General features: G+C 49.4%; 1 long non-coding RNA gene across 1 annotated transcript; it reads right to left on the bottom strand.

Moving 5' to 3' along the window:
- Window positions 1-41: 41 nt before the first annotated feature.
- LOC136458303 (uncharacterized) lies at window positions 42-20,408 on the bottom strand. Its single transcript, XR_010759965.1, has 3 exons — window positions 19,799-20,408; window positions 19,085-19,182; window positions 42-265 (listed from the first exon to the last, which is right to left on the bottom strand). It is a non-coding gene; the product is annotated as an uncharacterized lncRNA (long non-coding RNA).
- Between the last annotated feature and the right edge of the window lie 396 nt (window positions 20,409-20,804).

Genomic DNA, 20,804 nt, shown 5'->3' with positions numbered 1-20,804 from the left:
CATGTTTAACAATTATTTCATGTAAAGTGCTGCAGCATCTATCCAAAATGCCTACCCAATAATCCTAGGTATCAAGGATATGTGGTACAAGTAATCATCTAAGTAAAGTCCTTAAAGGCATTTCAAATTAAACACATGCATGAATGTAAGTGGTAATAGTTCGTAGGTAACAAGGGGCCTTTGGTACACTTTCCTTCCTCAAAGTCATCCTAGGAGTACTGCTGATCCTGCTGGGGGTTCTCAGTCACCTCAAATGGCTCACCCTCTAATCATGATCCAATCATCAATCAAGCATCATACCAATCATTACATGCATACAAGATAGACTTCCATTAGAGTAGTACACCAAATAGAGAAAACATAAGTTGAAAAGCTTACAAATCTATTATATGCATTGCTACGAACACGTGAGTGAAAGAATCACTCAAATCGGACTTAAAACGCGAAAGTTATGCATGAAATAAGATATAATGGCATTTCTGTAAATAAACTGAACCTATTTTTGAATTAAAACAATTAAAAATATAAATTCTCATGGTTACAGGACTGCGAGCATTAAATCTGGAAAGTACAGGGTCTAAAGTGAATAAAAATAGGACTAAAAATAACTACTTTGAATTAAAATGGATTGCGGGTTGATTCTGAGAAAACCGAAGAGCCTTTCTAAAAAATGAGCGCGACTGTCAGCGGTTTGGTCCTGGCTGTTGACTGGGCGGCCACGTGGCCGCTTTGGTAGGCGCGGTGCACCACGCACACGTGGGCGCGCTGACGTGGCCGAGTGGACCGGGTCCATGGCTTGCTGTGGACCAGCCACTTAACAGCGAAGGGGTACGAAATCTAGATCGCACAATCAAGATCCAACGGTGCTGATTACGATGGGATAGGGGATCACCGGCGACGACGGCTCCCACAGTGGTGCCATGGCCACATGACTGGAGATCGCCGGTATGGCATTCTAGGGCACAAAATCACAAATGGAAGGCATGGACATGGTTAGGAGCTCACCAGGAGTCGATTGAGGACGTTCTCGGCGTTTGGGACAGGCTCCAGGGGCTTGGTCGACGACGGCAGGGCTCTAGAGAGAGAGAGCATGTGGGTGAGGCTCAATCTGAGGAATCCGTGACCAAAACAACAAGAGGGAGGTACCTATGGGCGCGGGAGTTCATGGCGAAACTCCGGGTGGCATCGGCGTCAAGCTTCGAGACGCGGGAGAGGGGAAACTACGGCGTCGGTGGTTCTCAACTGTGAGCAGAGGATGGGAGATGAGGCGGGCTCGGCTCGAGGTTTTATAGGCCGGACGGCAAGCGGGATTAGGACGGGAAGCGGGTGGATTCGGGCAGAACGGGTCACTTTCCTTCTGTGCACAACGACGCGGTGGCTTTCCATACGGGAGTGCCATTACCGGGAGCAAGGAAGGAAAGAAGCAGCGCGAGGAAGAAGGAAAGGCTAGCGCTGATGAGTGGGTCCCATGGGGCAGTGAGGGAGAGAAGAAAGAGAGCGGCGAGCACAACGTTGTGGGCTGTGGTGCTGGGCTAGGACATGCGCTGGCGTGCGTGTGCGCGCGGGAGGAGGCCGGTGCGGCAGGTCCGCCGGGTGGGCTGCTCGGCACGGTTTGCGGGCCGGTGTGGGGAAAAGGGAGAAGGGGGGAAGAGCGTTGTTGGGCTGCCCGTGGGCCAGTGCAGGCAGGGGAAAAGAAAATAGAACTAGACTTATTCCTAGAGTTGGGCCAGAATGGAAGAATATGAATTTTTCAAAATCAAATCATTTTCCAAATCTATTTCCTCTATTTTCAGTTTTAAGTCAAATTCAAATGTGATTTGAATTCAACTTCAAATCATCTAACCCTACACTCATCCAAAAACCATATGCTTTGGCATGAATGCAACAATCATTGTTTCTAATCCTTATAGTGTATTTTATTTATCCAATATTTATTATTTGGCCGAAGTTAAAAATATCTAGAAAATGTAATACAGGTTAAGAATAATAAATTGCTAATTTATAGTAGAATTTTTGGGTGTTATAGCATCGCCACTCTAGAGTGCAGCAGAGGGTGTGTAACATCCGGCCCAGTTTGGAATTTGGCACATAGTGGCCCATGTGCAAGTTAATGAGATATTGTGGAGATTTTAGTACCACCTTGGCTGTTAAAGGTGGGATAGACCAACATATAAGGCTTCTAGAGTCCATCCGACCATTCCTAGGTTAATCCTTTTATGTGAAGCGAGGACAAAAGCGTAACTGGGATGGTGGAAGGTGTGGTTCGCTCAGTATGCAGAGTGGATCTAAGCCATTTGGACTCTGGAGCATTACAAATAGTATCAGAGCCAACCTTTGTAGCCACAGGAGCATGTGGATCAGGGGCGCGAACATGGGGTTCATTGTGTGTGTAGGCCCTACAGGGTGCATGGCATGGTAGATGTGCTAGCACTAGACGTATGGTCATATGTGCTAAGAGAGAATGTTCCTGGACATTGTTTGCCTGGTTATGGGTGTGTTGGGTCAACGAGGACGTCGATTCCTTTGAGGGGGTGTATGTCACATCTGGCCCTGTTTGGAATTTGTCCCATAGTGGCTCGTGTGCAAGTTAAGATATTGTGGAGAGTTTAGTCCCACCTTAGTTGTTAAAAGGTGGGATAGACCAACATATAAGGCTTCTAGAGTCTATCCAACCATTCCTAGGTTAATCCTTTTATGCGAAGCGAGGACGAAAGCGTAAGTGGGATGGTGGAAGGTGTGGTTCACTCAGCATGTAGAGTGGATCTAAGCCGTTTGGACTTTGGGGCATTACAACGAACAAGGCCAGCAAGAGCATATTGCCCCCGCTAGAGGAGCCGGAGGACACTAGCGAGGCAATCCTCTCCCACTCTCAGACAAGATCCGACCTTCTAGGAGAGCTAGAGAATCACCTACAACAACAGCGAGAGGAGTTCAGACAGTCCGTCACATCACCTACAATTTGGCAAATTATTTCACCAACCCATACCTCACAGGAATCACACCCCCCCACTGGAGGTCAAAGAACTCCCCCATTTGGCCCATCATGCTAGAGAGGGAATCGTAGAAGAAGGCGACTAGCTTATTGATGGCACCCCGCTTCTCCATCAGTCCCAACCATGCATCCACCTTGGGATCGTCATTCAACACTTGTGGCCTCTTGACTAGAGGCGTGGAGGGGACTGACATGGCCATGGATGAGGAGCCAGCCTCCTCGCTCTGTAATGCCGAGGGAGGCTCGGAGATGGTAGCCCCCATCGGATCCCCTTTGATTGTGCGAGAGTGTCTCCGGGGAGGGGGTCCGCCTCGATAGTACTGGATCCTCCCAAATACATTGGAGCCCCACCGACGGCCCTACCCCTAGCAGTGCCCTAGTCTACGGCCGTCCCCATAGAGGGAGCAAAAACAAAGCCCTCACCTACCCAGAGCACCAGCAACGGGGGATCACGCACCTTTAGCATGAGTGGCCGGAGGTCACCTTCACCTCGCTTAAAGTCCCCACCGAAGAGGATTCCTTGCAGCAAGCAGCGGCGCAATTAGACAACAGGCGCACAAACCTCAAACGATAGCTATCAAATCAATAGAGGGTCCTTACCTGCCTCCTGCAGAGAGCCTCAACATGGAGCGCCTCTTCCATCGGGACACCCCCACCCTTGGAGCGCTCGAACATGGGTGCCTCCTGGTGATCTGGGCGGATTGTGACCCGCCTAGGGACAAACTAAGTGATGCACCCCCAGTGGTGGAGAAGGATTGCCAGGATGGACCTCCGCTCCTTAGTCCCTTGGGCTAGGGGAATGGAGACTTCTCCTAAGAACAGGAGGTTGTCAGGCCTTGGCTCGAACACCGAGAATGGGGGTGGCCCACCATTGACTGCCGGCTCCCCCAACATGGAGCCGAGCACCATCGATGCCAACCTAGTCACGGACTCCTCTAGGAGGTGACCATCTGCCACCATGGACTGATCCCCTGGTTCGATGTACTCCCACATTAGGGTCGTCCTAGCCTTTAGTGGGAGGACACGGTGGAACAAGAACACTCAGAGCACCATCTGGCTAGTCAGCCCAGCATCCTTTAGGGTGGTGATCTAGTCTAGCAGTCCATCAGTGACCTCGATGGTAGGCCCCTCCAGCATGCTCTTCCAAGATGGTGGCATCATCAGCCCTAGGCGGTCAAGGGAGTAGGCCGGGAGAGACCCAGAGGGGTCAGAAAGATAGAACCACTTTCGGTGCCACCCCTTCTTCGATGTGGGGAAGGAGAGCTCTTGGTACCACAACTTTGGATTATTGCGCAGCTAGATGGCAGCAACGTTGGTCCACTGGATGGACCCGTCGCCATCCTTGTTCAGGTTCAGTTGGAAGATTCTTTGCCATAAATCAAAATGGGGCTCAATCCCCATGTAGCACTCATAGAGGGTGACAACCACAGCAAGGTGTGCCACCCCGTGCGGTGTCAAATCATGGAGCCATAGCCCAAAGTGGCGAAGCAACCTCTACACAAATAGATGTGTGGAGACCCCAAAGCCAGCAAGGTGGAAGGCGACAAAGGAGATGACCTGAGATTCCCCTAGTGCGGGCTCACCGCCTTTGGGTCCCATAGATCCCACCCGTTGGGAGGAAGGATCAACCACGCCCAGGCCACCTCCAACATCTCACCCTTGGCATTTGAGGTGTCCCACTCCACCATTGCGAGACGACCAGGAATGGGTGCAAGCATGCTTAGCGGCGTGAAGGAAGGAGGCGATGGGAAAGTTAGGAGTAGAAGGTATGACCACTCCCCCCGTCCTACCCTTTCTATAACCTAAGCATGCAAGAGTGAACTTGAGCTGACCCAAGCACGCTGCCCACTCTATGCACGCCTACTCACAGGACTTGAGGTGATCTGACCCCACTAGCCACCATCATTGGCCAGATCCACATGCACCAAGTGCCATGGCTTCTCCTCCACTAGATCTACTCCACATGGCCCCATGTCCCATCTCCCAAACAAAGTGGGATGGCGCAGGAGTGCACGCATAACTCCTCCATCGGGTGTGGCACCCCAAGCACCATCAATTGGCTGCACAAAGCATCAACAGAAGGGATGTGCTAGAAGCCATCATGCTCACTGATATGGAGGCCCCACGATAGCCTCAAGGGCTACATCGGCTCCCTAGATAGAATAACCCAACCCCCCTATCGACGGGCGCTCAGGCTGTGCACACCCAAAACCAATCAACTCCCCGAAGTTGAGTCAAGAGCCACTAAGCGGTGGGCTCAATGAGGGTCCCCCACCCGAGCTTGGTGTGCTCCCCGTGCCCTGACCTATGGCTGCATAAGATTGTCCCAAGAAGGCAAGCCCAAGAGGATCAGGGCCTGTTACCAAAGCCCCTAGAAGGGCATGGCACGTCGGGTGATCAGGTGGCCCTGAGCTAGAGCCTAGACACTCTCGATCACCCGAGCCATGATAGGCTTCAACCAAAAAGAAGGGTTCCCTAGGGCCTAAAGTTAGTAACTCCAAGATGAGTTCTCTGAACCCTCGCTCGAGCCATAGACCTACATGACATAGGGATAGAGAAGGGGTCAGCACCACTACCACTCAAACTCAATAGCCGAGCACCCCTTTTCACTTGGGGAGAAGGCCCCACATAGGGCATTGCGCTCTTGTCAGTAGAAGTCATCCCTGCCATGGCTAGCTTGGTCACTAGAAGATCGAATTCAGCCCTTCATCACCTTCACAAACTAGGCCAAGTGAGGCCACAAAGGCCTCAGGGGCTCCTAACGAGATCCTAACATAGGGTATGTTAAGCTTCGAGATCAGTGGTTCCTGACCAAAGAGACTAATGGAGACGGGGATCCCGATCTTCCGTCAGGTGATGGTAACTATCGTTGTGGTGGAGAATGACACACCGATCTGGCTTCAGATCGAAAGATCGAACCCTACAATCTTAGCACCATAGCTCCTCTGGTTATCAACCGAGTCACGGACCAGATTGACCTCGCCAAGAAGGCTAATCCCTGCCTGCGCAACGAAGAACACAAGCAAGAACAAGAAAGATCGCAACCAAATTGTAGATGTATGATTAATCTCATGAGTTGGGGTCTCATAAACCGAAGAACGGCGAAACTGTTTCTTGACAGAATAATCTAAGCAAAACCCAAACCCTCATGGAGGGGTGGCAGCTGTTTATGAAGACTCTAGGGTCGTGCAAGACCCCTGGACGTGCCCCTAATGGGCCCAAACTCGATACATGGTCCAACGGACCAAAAGACGGTGTCGCAGCACACTGGCAGATTCTGGACGCTGACTTGTTTCGACGATTCCCGTTTATTCCGAACAGCTTTTGACGTGAAACCAGTTGGATTGGCTTCCTTATCAAATTAGCTTTCCATCCATATGCGGATCATCGAAAACGGAGTCCGGATGCGTCCTGGGCGACCAGTTTAAGGCAGACTGGTCCTGGAGGCCGAGGCAGACTCGAATTCGTGTTGGACTGGGCCTCCGGCTTGTGTTGGACGTCCTTGCTGGTCATCATCACCTCCTCCACGTCCTCTTAGTCCCTCTTGACCCTCTCCAATGTTCCTAAGCAAGATAACATCATTAGGTAGTAGTCTATTCTCAAAAGTATGAAAAGGATCGCTTAAGAACGAGCTCACCTGTAAATTGAGTTGACGCATTCGAGCCCGGGTCATTGGACCTTGCATGACGGTTGGAGGATCAGCTGTTACATCCAAAGGAGTGATGTCCTCATCAGAGACCCCCCAACCGACCCCTCTAGCATCGCCTAAGGGTTCGAGGGCTATACCCATTAGGTACACTCGCGTGCACCCTCAGACCAAGAAACCTGGCCTAGCCTAAGCATGTTGCGGCTTCTACTTAGAGCTTGGGGGCATGCCCGAGCCTCAAGCTCCCGATCGATAGAAAACCTAAGCCCAGCCCTTAGCTCCTGCCTGGCCTATGACGCTAGCCAAGGTCTAGGCACTAGAAGACAAGCCCGAAGCCATTGAGGCTCGAGGGCTCCGTGTCTCAGCACTTTGGGCACGACCTTGCTAGCTGCTCCCCCAATAGGGTCACGCACAGGGCGTGACACAAGAAGACAAGCTCTCCTCGGCCTTCGGGGACTCAGGGGCTTCTAGGCCCATGTGTTAGCCCCTTGAGCTAACATCCCTCGTCACCAAGAAGACTCTAGAAACGTGTGCCTAGGGGAGGCCGGACCAAGGTGACACAGCCTAACACAAAGTGTGTTAGAACAGGCCAGACGAATGACGTCCAGGGCTTCTTTGGCTTCAAGACACCACCACGGCCCATAGAGCGCCGCTGCAAGACCCTCCTAGACTCCGGCGCTTGTAGACCATAGGCTGAATGCCCTAAACCACAATGTACCTAACCTATCTCGATATATAAGGGATAAGGTTAGATCCTAGAGGGGGGAGGATGTTCCTAGACAGATCATTCCATTCCTCATTGATCCGCTCCTGCTAGGTACTAAGAGCAGAGCAACCCAGAGAGGGGCACTAAGAGCTCCTCCACCGCACATGTCGTGTTCCTTGTGCCCGACGAGGGGAAGGCTCTACCAGCGGTGTCACACTCAATTTTAAGGACAAAATCGAATGCATGACATATGTATTCCAAGATCACTTATTCATGCATATGTCAACTTCATTATAGTATCAAAATCAGAGTTGCTTACATAACAAAACATTATTACAAAAATGACCCATGGTCTAAATGAAAAATCTCCTAAGCTTGAAGTGAAAATGGACACCATCTTCACAGGAAGGTTAATCAGGGGTAGCACCAGCCTAGTACACGTCATTGGGGTCAAATGCACCATCTTTAAAGTACTCCTTCTCGTCTCCAGCGTCTGGGTGGGGTAGCTGGGGGACAAATATGAAGGGTGAGTACATCAAAATGTACTCTGCAAGTGTAGGAAAAGTATGACATGAGGCTTAAAGCAAGGATAGGCTAACTTGGTTTGACACCAGCATCTAAGCAACACATCCTATTTTTCCTTAAATCCTTAGAATCTATTTACTATGTGAATTCTGCCTTCTCCTCAAAGAACCAAACTATGGGGGGTACGACCTTGGATACCCATAGCAGACTACATAGGTTGCACCCCCAGGGGTGGTCCAGCCCACAAGATGATGCCTTGCATAGCACGGCTTTGCTCGACGCGCCCCGCAAGACACCGAGAAAATATCCTAAAGATACTATGAGATCTGTTAGGATACGTTTGATCCCATGATTCATGTAATCTGTTATTATTTTCTGGTTATCTCCAAGATCTAATGGACTTGTAACCCTGCCCCCCAGACTATATAAGGCGGGTAGGGACCCCTCAAAACACACGCAATATCATACAATCACCAATACAAACCAACAGACCATAGGAGTAGGGTATTATGTCGTGCTGACGGCCTAAACCTATCTAACTCTTATGTCTCTGTTGCCTTCTTGTTCTTGATTACGCGCACCTCTGTCGATCTATCTACCTTCATGGGATACCCCTCGGAGGACTGCCGAGCATCTTTTGTCGATAGTTGGCATGTCGGGTATGGGTGTGCATGCTGTTTCTATGACGAACAAGATGGTACGTTTTGTAGGCTCTTCGTCCTCCCCAAAGCCTAGCTAGATCTTCACAGACAGATCGATCTCCTAGGTCATCAACGCTGACAGAGATGGAGAGATCATCGATTCGATGTAGATTGATTCTGCGCCGACCACACCAGCACCTGCAATAGAAGATCCAATCTCGGAATTACCTCTGAGGTCATCTTCATCAACAACTCACCACCTGCTTCCTCGCTACCCAAGGAAGCAGATCAACAGTGATGATCTGATCACATCCATCGATCAGGTTGGCTAGAAGCTCATCGACTGCCTCTCCATCGTGGAATCGGCTCTGACCACTCTAGTTTAGCGATGACCACCCTCCGATTCTAATCTATCGGAGGCTGACCACAAAACTCTAGGGGTTATGGCCCTACCCTTTGGGCTCACTAGCATCGCTGCCTCCTACAAAGATGCCCTAAGGGGCAAATTCGCTGACTAGTTGGGAGACATCTATCCTCTCACTGATCTAGTTGCCGACCAGCTCTCACCAACTGTCAACATGCTACAAATCGTCCGATGTCCTAAAGCATCCCTCCAAACCATCCTAGAGGAAAATCCAGACTCTAAGTCCCAGGGCACTACGAAGACTATCGCCGAAACCACCACCGTTAAACCTCCTTTCCCACCCTTCCAGGGAGGTAGGATTTTCAATGTAAGCGTCGATAGCCCCCCACAGGATGGGGAAACCGATGAGGACCTCACTGCTCATGTTAACAGAAATGCCAACCGTGCGCAGCACCGAGCGAACGAGGCTAGCATTACACTAGCCAAGGCTACTGGTAACGAAGAACAGCTCAATTCACAAGGGAGGCCATGCCCACTCTGCCGCAACCTCGACGATGAATTCATCCATGTCGATGGCCACGACGTCTACAAGACTCCAAGTGCCAACTTGGCTATGGCTGCTAATGAGCTCGCTCGGCTTGAGCAAATGCTAGAAGTCACCAAGGTCACCGCCATGCTTAAAGTAGTGCATTTCCAAGTCAATGAGGTCTGCTAGGCTCAGAGATCCTCCTACTTGACAAGCTTGATTCGCTGATCCACCACGCTAAGATCCAATTGCTGCCCTAGCTAAAGCCGTTTTGCCGACCAATAGCGTGATGATGGACAACCCCTCTAGGGGGGAGCTGGGGAAACCGCATCAACTACCCTCACCAACATGACCAAGAAGTCAACCAAGATGTCCGAGCGCACATCAACAATCTCTGAGACGCACCACATCATATCAACGTGTGCCATTTCCCTCACCATGAAGAGGAAGTACATCGGCGTCAAGAATACAAGCAAGAGTTCAGTAATCTAGACATAGCCCTCTAGCCACTCAATGCCGACAACACCACAGATCATGAAGGTGATGATCTCAAAGGGCCCCGAGCATTCATAAGGGCACTTTGAACACTCCAGTGGCCCCGTGGTTTCAAAATCACTAGGGTCAAGTCCTACGAAGGATGGATGAACCCCACACAGTGCCTACAAGCTTAGGCCACCGCTGTGCATGTCGTTGGGGGAGATACTAGTGTCATGGCAAACTATATTTCCATCATGCTCATGCTAACCACGATGAACTGGCTCATGAGCCTTGCCCAGATTCCATCAGATCTTGGGAACAGTTGAAGAAAGTCTTCACCGACAACTACATGGCTACGTGTACTTGGCCGAGCACCAAGCATAATCTAAATCGCATCTACCAGAAACCATCTAAGCTCCTCCATAGCTACATCAGGTGATTTTCTGAGATGAGGAATTCTATTCCCAACATCACAGAAGCAGAAGTCATCATCACCTTCGTCCAAGGACTCCATCACCACGACCTTCGCTCCAAATTCAATCGCAAGCCACCAAAGGGGATTTGTGAGATGATCACAACCGCTGATCAGTATGCCAACACTGAAGAGGCCAAAGTTCACTTCAATGAGGATGCGGGCATTCACCGCCCAACTCGCCACAGCGATGAGCGCCCCGATGACCAATGCCATAGTGACCGCCGCTATGACGACCATGGCCACTGTCAGGACAATGGCCGTGAATGGCTAGAAGGGTCCAGAGCCGGTCAGTATTATCATCGCCGACCATACAACATCATCGCCGCTGTTGATGAACCTCGCGCTAAGCGCAACTATGACGAGTAGTACAAGAAGATCCTCGAAGGCCCATGCCCCCTCCATAAGAACAGCAAGCACAAGATGAAGGACTGCTTTGGTCTGGCTAAGGAGTTCTAGACCAAGAAGAAGGACGACAATGACGATGATGGAGCCAAAGGTCGCCGACCACCTAGGGACAACAACAACGCCTTCTAGGATCACGACAAGGTGGTCTTTGGGGGCCTCGTCGCCGCTGAGAGCAGAAGAGATCGAAAGCTCACCGCCTGCCGGGTGCTCGCCATCAACAAAGAAGACGCCATCACCAACCCCAGCTATTGCCCCTGGTCTAAGGTCCCCATCACCTTCAACAGGGCCGATTAGGGGGTGGCCATCCCTTACATAGGGCATTTCCCCTCGTCCTCGACACCACCATCAAGAAAGTGCTCTTCAGGAAAGTACTCGTTGACGGCGGAAGCGCTCTGAACCTCCTCTTCATCGGAGCCCTGAAGGAGCTGGGCCTCAGAATAGAAGACCTCACTCCCTCCAACTCCTCCTTCTAGGTGTGGTACCTGGTAGGGCATCCAAATCGCTAGGAGAGATCACCCTCCTAGTACAGTTCGGCACAGCTAGCAACTTCCGCATCGAGCACATCAACTTCTACGTCGCCGACTTCAACACCGCCTACCATGCCATACTTAGTCGGCCAGCTCTGGCCAAGTTCATGGCCATACCACACTATGCCAATCTGGTACTGAAGATGCCTTCGCTTGCTAGAGTTCTGGCCCTATGGGCCAACCTCTCCATCGCCTATGCCTACAAAATAGAGAGTCTTGCCCTCGCTGAAGCCACCAACCTCTCCATCCAGATGGCTAGTGTGGTCACAACACCAAGATGGTGCCTGCCGATGACCTGGAGATCCTAGCGCTAGAGCCTCCACGTGCCTCCACCAAGTCCAAGGAAACAAAGGAGGTCAGCCTCAGCCTTGATGACCCCACCAAGACCATCAAGATTGGGGCTCATCTCGAACCCAAATAGGAAAGTGCGCTCGTCTCCTTCCAATGTGCCAATGCCAATGTGTTTGCTTGGAAACCTACAAACATGCTAGGGGTACCATGGGAGAAGATCAAGCACTCCTTGAATGTCTTGTCGACTGCCAAACTAATCAAGCAGAAACTCTAACAATTCACACCAGACAAGAAGGAGGCCATAAAACAGCTCCTAGCAGCCAGATTTATTAAAGAAGTGTATCATCCTGAGTGGCTCACAAATCTAGTTCTTGTTCAAAAAAAGAATAAAGAATGGAGAATGTGTGTTGATTACACTAATATCAACAAACACTGCCCTAAAGACCCCTTTGGTCTACCTTGGATAGATGAGGTTGTAGACTCCACCGCCGGCTACGAACTCCTCTCCTTCCTCGACTGTTACTCCGACTATCATCAGATATCTCTTAAAGAGGACCACCAGATCAAAACATCGTTCATCATGCCTTTCTGTGCGATTGCTACACCACCATGTCCTTTGGACTCAAAAATGATAGGGCGACCTAGCAAAGGGCCATCTAGATGTGCCTTGACCAATAGATAGGCCACAACGTCGAAGCTTACATTGACGATGTTGTCATCAAGTCCAAAACTACCGACAATCTCAATGCCGACCTTGAAGAAACATTTGCCAACCTAAAAAGATACAAATGGAAGTTGAACACTTCAAAGTGCATCTTTGGAGTTCCATCTAGCATACTCCTAGGCTACATTGTCAGCGCCCATGGTATCGAACCCAATCCCGATAAGGTCTCTGCCATTACCAATATGAAATGGCCAACCTGCGTAAAAGATATATAGAAGCGTACAAGGTGTATGGCTGCTCTCAGTCGCTTCATATCATGCCTTGGTGAAAAGGGACTACCATTCTTCAAACTACTCAAGGCCTCCGAGCACTTCTCCTGGTCAGAGGAGGTTGATACGGCCTTCGAGCAGCTCAAGTTGTTCCTAACGAAGCCTCCGATCGTGACGGTGCCTCGACCAGATGAAACCCTATTGATCAACATCGCTGCCACCTCTAACATCATTAGCATAGCTATTGTCATTGAGCACAAGGAAGCCAGGCAAGCCTATAAGGTGCAACGTCTAGTCTACTTCATTAGTGAGGTTCTTAATGAGTCCAACACTCATTACCCTTAGGTCTAGAAGCTACTATACGCCATCCTGGTCATGTCACACAAGCTCTGCCATTACTTTGAGTACTACAAGATCACCATGGTCACTGAGTTCCCCTTGGGGGACATTCTCCATAACAAAGAGGCCAATGGCCACATCATCAAGTGGGCAGTTGAGCTTGGCACTTATTCCATCGAATTTAGAAGCAAACCTACCATTAAGTAGCAGGCGCTGGCTGACTTCATCGCTGAATGGACCGAGAACCAAGAGCCCATTCTTGCTACTTGCCCTAAGCACTAGATAATGTATTTCAACGGCACCCTCAACATCAATGGTGCTTGTGTCGGCATTTTGTTCATCACTCCGACCAAGGACAAACTCTGATACGTCCTCCGAATTCATTTTCCAGCCTCCAACAGCGCCGTAGAATATGAAGCATGTCTCCATGAACTCTGTATAGACATTGAGCTTGGTGTCAAATGTCTCATGGTGTACGGAGACTCCACACTGGTCATCAACCAGGTCAATAAAGATTGGTCCTACTCTAGTGAGAACATGGACATGTACTACACCAAGATTAGGAAACTCAAAGGGAAGTTATACAGTATCGAGTACCACCACGTGGTATGAGATCAAAATCAGCTCACCGACCACCTATCAAAGATAGGCTCTTCATGCACTATGATTTTGCCTAGGGTCTTTGTTCAAGACATCTTTACGCCATCTATTAAGGAAGAGAAGGAAGTTCCTAAGATCCCCCCCACCAAGCAGCTGGTACTTGCAGTACCTTCACCAGCTATGCATTAGAGGGAATAGTTCATCTAGTACCTCACCAGTGCCAACGTACCTGCCAATAAGATAGAAGCTAAATGCCTCATCCATCACAGCAAGCATTATGTGCTAGTAGATGGAAACTTGATGAGGAAAAGTGCCAAGTAAGGGACACTGCAAAAATGCATCACCCAAGAAGAGGGAGTGAACTACTTCTTGAAATTCACTCTGGCTCTTGTGGCAACCATACGGCCTCTAGAAACCTGGTCAGCAAAGCTTTTTGAGTTGCTTTTTACTGGCCTATGGCCATCACTGACGCAGAAGACCTCGTTCGATGTTGTGAAGGATGTCAATTTTTTGCTAAGCAAATACTCGTGCCGGCATAGGAATTGCAGACCATCCTAGCTTCTTGGCCTTTTTCATGTTGGGGACTAGATATGATCAGACCTTTCAAGGCAACGCTAGGTGGTTTTCGATATGTGTATGTTGCCATTGTCAAGTTCTCCAAGTGGATCGAATACAAGCTGCTTGTTTTGGCCACTTTAAAGAAGACAGTTGAACTCTTCAAAGATATCATCCATAGATTCGGTCTGTCGAATAGCATTATCACCGACCTCAAACTACATTCACTAGTCACCATTTTTGGGACTTCTACGAAGACCGATGCATCTCCTTCAAATATGTCTCTGTTGCCCATCCTAGAGCCAACGGCCAGGTCGAATGGGCGAATGACATGATCCTCGATTCCCTCAGAAAGAGACTATACAAGAGAGAGGAAAAGCATCTGGGCAGATGGCTCAAAGAGCTCCTAGCTATGGTCTGGGGACTGCACACAAGCTAGTCGCAACACCGGTGTGTCTCCATACTTTTTGGTCTATGGCTCAGAGGACATACTTCTCGTGGACATTGCCTTCCGAGCACCTAAGGTGGAACATTATAAGGAAGAGCAAGCCATAGTTGTTCAGATAGAGGATGTCGACAGGGCCAAAGAAGAACGCCTGATCACTTGCATCTGCATAGCCAAATACCTAGAAGGCTTACGAAGATACTACAACCGCAATATCAAAGGTCGTTCATTTGCGGTTAGCGACCTCGTTCTCCGTAGAAAGTAGAAAACTGAATGGATGCACAACCACCTAGAGTGGAGAGTACATATCTAGAGCATTTCAAGGATAGAAACATATAAATGCTCCAGATATGTACTCTCCACTCCATAATGAATGATGCTTTTGTCGCCATAATTTGTCTCCGTTATTTCTCCACTCTAGTTTAATCTCCATTTACTATTACTAGCTCTGAGCTGCTCCTTAACAAACATCGACAATTATACATGATCTCCATAAAAGCTATGCCCCATTTTGCCAACCATCGAGTAGCACACATTCTACTCTGTGTTCTTTGGAGAAAACCCAACTCCGATCTCTCCCAACATATGCTACGGGCTCTGCGCTCTGCATTATGGGTGGTTGGCTATGGTTCCTCGGTCACACCTGTTCCTCCTACACGTGCATGGGCTCTAGCGCTTGACATTATGGAATACGGACTAGCCAAGGCCAAGAGCCTAGTAACATACTACCTGCTTGGATGCAACTTATACCATGTATAAATGCGTTAGGGTTAACAACAAGTTTCTTTTTTATCGAAAGTGCTAGCAAACTGCATAAACATGCACACGATGTCTACATACAACATTTATACAAATACATAAATGTTTGCTTATGCCCTCACACATCTAATGCTCCTCTCTAGATGTTACGTATAGGTTTCTCTCCACTCAGGTCATTGCACTTGGCCCTCACCATCTACCTCGCTAAATAGATCGATGTCGTCGGCCAGCTTCTTCACCATGTCCTCCACCACATCCTTCAGCTGCTCCTGCTTTGTTGCACCTATCCCTCTAGTGAATCTGGCTCCTATCGCTTGAAGGTTGATGGCAAGGTAGTGAGACTAGACCACCACCAGAGCATGTGTCATGATGGAGACAGTGATGTCACGGTAAAAGCTCTTGAAGTTCTCCCACGCTACCTTGCACCTATCGATGATGGTGTCTAGACATGGCGGCCTATCGTCAGGCTAAGGAGCTATCTCCATGTCGATGTAGTCGAGCACTGGCCTGACTCCGGCCACCATGGTGTCAAGTTTTCCCCTCTAGGTCTTGGCCTCCAGCTCTAGCACATCAAACTATGCCTTGGTCCTTCGATGGTATTCGGTAGACACCAAAGGGATTCGTCAAATGAAGCAATCATATCAGCAACAACTCCAACCACGAACTACTCACCTTCTAGTTCCTTGGCCAGTTTCTCTGCTCGCCCAGATGCCTTCTCCTTCTCCTCTTGGAGTTGACCAACAACTTAACACAACTAGTTGAGCTCTACATCTTGCTCTACAAATGTGACAGTCGTCAGCAACACAAAAACTATTCGTCAATGTAGAAAAAATTCACCGATCCGCCATACCATTCTTATGGTCGGAGATGCTCTTTAGCTGCTCAGAGGTGCACCCCATCTGCTTAGAGATGCTTCTTAGCTGCTCAAAGGTGCACTATAGCTGCTCGGAGATAGTCTTCAACTGCTCAGATAAGGCGCCCTTTTGGTACTCTAGGTCCCTCACGTTTGATTCAGCAAGATCGCTTTGTGGTGGGTTCTTTGGATGTTTTTCTCCATCATTTTCATCGCCTCCTTTAGCTTGGCGTTCTCCTCGGCAAGGGGCTCCATCATCTTGATCAGCTACTACTATTGTATGGTAGTTCACGCTATGCCCTGCCCACTAGGATTGTAAATGACCTTATTGTCTAACGCCAAAGACGGACATCGCCAATGCAATACTAACCTCGATTTGCTTCATGGCTATGGAAAGAGTGGACCATAGCCTCTTCACCTCCCTGGAGGTGTCCTCCTCCATGACCACCACTTCATCCCCCCACTTGCAGAGGATGCGGATGGCTTGAGGTCATGATTCTCCTCCTCCTCCTTAACCTCGTCCTCCACAGCTGGTGCCACTCCCTTGGGGCTCGGTGGTCTCCCTGGGTGCTCGGTGGCCACACGAAGCCATTGACCATGCTCCGCGGCATCTCCAGATGCACCACTTGCTCCTCCAACACTATTGGCCTCTGTGCCCTAGACTCTGGCATGATGTGGGTAGCTCTCACCTCCGCCTCCAAAGAATTGGTGGCTCTCGCCATCGCTCCTGGCATCTCCATCGCATCGACCACCATCATCGCTAATGGCTCTCCGCCACCACCTCCATCAATAGTGGTGGTCGACTCCTCTATAGACCGATGAGCGCCTAGGGACTGTGGCACAGAGTACGTCTGCAATGTCTCTATGCTAGGAACAGCCCTAGCTGCTCGCCAATTTAGCCTAAAGGATTCCAGTCCTCCGCGCGCCCCGTTTGCATCAGATCAGCTCATTGGTCACCATAACTATAAAAATCAGAAAGCTACTGATCCCAAGGCAAAGATACTTACACATCAGCATCCTAGTAGATGGTTCTAAACCTGTGCTGCCTTCCCAAGCACCTAGGCATTGCCCTAGGGTCAACTTGCATGGCCTAGGCTAGAGGTCTTGTAGCCCCTGCCATTGGTGTCTCTTCCGCTTGCTGCTCGGGGACTCCTTCCCCTCCCTTCGATTGCACCTCCACATGCGTGTTGTGTGATGGTGCCTTAATGCTCGGAAGGGGAGCTACGGAAGCCTCATCGTCATCCGACCACTCGGATATCGCCGTACTTTGTGTCTGAGTGGTCTGATCACCACCAAGCGAGATGCCACCTGGCCTACGGGGAGCTACATCCACTGTTCTCTTATTCTTTTGGGCCAACTGATCTTGCACCGCCCTTTTCCCCTAGACCTTCTCCGACACCGGGGGGACTCTTCGTCCGACCAGCACCTACACCTCCAGATTCAGATGAGGTGCTAACAGCACCTTCCTCTGGCTGAGTGGTTGGCCTGGTGTCTACTGCATTTGGCCAATCACTCCTTAGCATGCCCGAGAAGTATGCTGCCCATTCCTGCAAATGGATCTTTCCACAAGTGAATCAATTCACTACTCGGCATCAACACAAGATAAAATCACTAGGAACAACAGTCGAGATTTTTACCTAAGGAGGTGGGTTCATGTAGTTGAAGGCTCTTGGCTGCCCTGGCACGCTAAATGGTGTGTTTGGAGAGAATAGCTCTGTGGCCTAGTGTAGCACAGCCTCCTTCGTCAATCTCTCTAACCTCTCCTGGGTGACGTCGGCGTCTCCCTTAAAGTCAAAGCCCGGATGGGCCCTCTCCTTGCAGGGCCAGATGCGGCACACTATGAAGCTCACCATCGACCACCTTGGAACCACCCCATCCTTTCTTCTTTAGCCATAATAGGCGTCGGAAAAGATTGAAGTGGGGAAGAATGCCAAGATACGCCTCGTAGAAAATGGATAAACATAGCAATGTGCAAGATCATGTTCGGATGCAGATTGCATAGGCTCACTCCCTAGAACTCCAATAGATCCCATAAGAACGGATGTACCAAAAGTCCTAATCCGTGCTAGAAATAATCTTCAAATACTATGACTTCATTGGTGTGTGGCATCAGATAGGGCTCACCGTCGGCCGGACGCCATCCGACGGTGACTCGGTCAGGAAGAATGCCTGCCTCCACCATCTCATTGAGCTCCATCTCCCACATGAGTGATGGCACTCATTCCTTTTCATGGCTTGCTCTAGCGGCCGCCTTCTTTGGGTTACCACCTCCCCACTTCAGCGCCATCCCTCAGATCTAGATCGGAACCGTTTCCTTTGCGCAAGCTTTCTAGCCCTAGCGGTGGAGCACGTGTGAGTGCAAATCAGGAAGCACGAGGGCTGAGGAGGAAGACAAAGTGGTGAAGTGGCAAAGGTGGAAGCCTAGAGTGCGGTGGTGTAGTTATAAAGACACCCTCTCCACTTTTTGCATTCAAGGGTTTTTGACAAACCGCACCATGATTTGCACCATCTCCCGTAACCCAGGACTAGGCAAGCCTAGGAGCCAACTCCCGTACCAAGCGGTATCCTCCATAGAAGCCTTCTTTTGTACCCATGTCACTATGAGACTAATATCCACATAGGGATCACCTAATTAATTAGCCAGGTCTAGCCCATCCAGACCTCATGGCTGTGCCATTAAGTCGGGTTACATGCTCCAAGAACCGGTCCTTAGGGATCCAGAGCAGAATCAAACACAACCAATGATCCCGATTAGATTTCCTATTCACCATGTTGCTAAAAACATTACTAGTAACCGTTGCATAGATCATTAATCAAGATTAAATTACAACATTTCCAAACCCAAGACTACAAGCAAAGCATGACAACTACCCATCCAACCTAGGGTTTCAAGGATGATACATCAAGCACTAGTAAACCCTATCATGGGATTCCAATTTAGACTCTACATGCAAACTAATGGTCTAACTACTCTAACTCAAAGTAAAACAAAAATGTAGGAGCAAGTATGGTCAAGGAAACTTGCCTTCAAAACCTGTTCAGATATTTGTACTTTCTTCTAGATCAACTTCATCAACTCTTCTTCAATTGATAGCAACACAAGAACAAGCATATCAAAGTTACCTAAGAACAGTACATAACATCAAACATTACAAAATGCATTATAAAGGTTACTAATGTGTAGTGCTTGTTTCTACGATCATGTGAACACAAAAACCACTAAAAACAGGGCTATGGTTGAAAAGTTATGAGTTTTTGAAGTTTGAGGGCATTTTGGTAAATAAAAGGGTATTTTTGTAAATACTTTTCAAATCTAGGGACCAAAAGGGTAAATTATTTTGGACCACAAAGTTATTTTATAAAGCTAAAAGATTTATTTGGAAATCTATCTTTTTTCAGAATTATTTCATTAACTAAAACACATTAATGACATCATAAAGGAATTATAACCTTACTAATCATTTTAATAAAACAAAATAAAAACTATTTTACTTTTATTTTATCACCAAAATAGATTAAGGACATCATTAACTAAAATAGTGACATCATTAATCATTAATGCTATTAAACAAGACAAACAAAAATCATTTTACAAAAGTTTCTCTGATTTGGGTGGAAACAGAATAAGGGTAGGTCATAGGGGCTATCTCAGAAGATTACATAGACTCAGATAAAACTGAAGTATTTATAGAGAACAACAGGGGCTAGATTGTGAAAAGGAGCCGACTGGAGGTTTAACCTTGCTGAGGTGGCGTGGACCAATGACATGGCGGAAGATGATTGGATGGAGCATGATGACTGGGACGGAGCTGGTTGACCAACGGTCAATGATGCATCAAGGCTACACGTTGCTGATCAAACGGTGAGGGAGGAGCACCCTTCTCTGTTTCTGTGCACCGGGGCAAAACAGAGTGCCCGACAGCGGCGGCCTCATCGATGGTGGTAGGAGTGGAGCTCCTGTGGCTGAGGCTCGATGGTGAGTGGTGGAAGGTGTGGAGGAGGCCACGGAGAACTCTCTAGTGGAGTTTTTGGGGGTGGGGAGCAGCCTGTGGTGGTGGCCGATGAGGATGGAGGTGCAGGCGGCAATGGAGCTTCAGTGAGCATGGCGCGAGGCATTGCGGCCATAGATTTCCTGCAAGGAGTGGTGCAACAGGCGCGGTATGCTTCTACGAGGCCGAGGGAGGAAGCTGTGAGGGTGGTGGCTGTTTATAGAGGGAGATTGAGAGCTCAGGCCAGGATTAGCCATGGCGGTGGCAGTGCTAGCTGAGTTTGCTAGGGCAGGATATGGGGCTCGACGAGGGGCAAGGTGGAAGCAGTGTGCGGTCGCGGTGCTAGGACCATCTCTTATCGGGCAGAGATGGAGCAGAGGAGTGGTGGAGGGAGCTCAGGTCGCTACGCCAATATAAGCCAAAGAGGGCAGATCATGGCATGACTGTGTTGAGTGGATAAGCGGGGAAAGAGAGGCGGTCGCATCGTATGGTGCGGGTCTTGACTGGCGGAAGGAGGGGAGGGACTTGGTTGGTGCTTGGATTAGTTCGGTGGAGACCCAGCCATGGTGGAAGGGAGAGCTAGAGGTGGGGGTGATGTGGTCCCCACTTGTCGATGAGAGGCAGAGCAGGAGAAGAGGGGCTGACGAAGGGTCCCACATGTCAGTGACTGGGGGAGGGGCCGCTAGTGGGCTAGCTGTAGCTGCGCTAGTGGGCCAAGGCCTAGGTGCATGGGAGGGGAAAGCGCGGGTGAGGGGG

This window comes from Miscanthus floridulus, chromosome 6, assembly GCF_019320115.1.
Source record: "Miscanthus floridulus cultivar M001 chromosome 6, ASM1932011v1, whole genome shotgun sequence".
Lineage (NCBI taxonomy): Eukaryota > Viridiplantae > Streptophyta > Magnoliopsida > Poales > Poaceae > Miscanthus > Miscanthus floridulus.
This window is presented reverse-complemented; position numbering and strand designations above follow the sequence as displayed.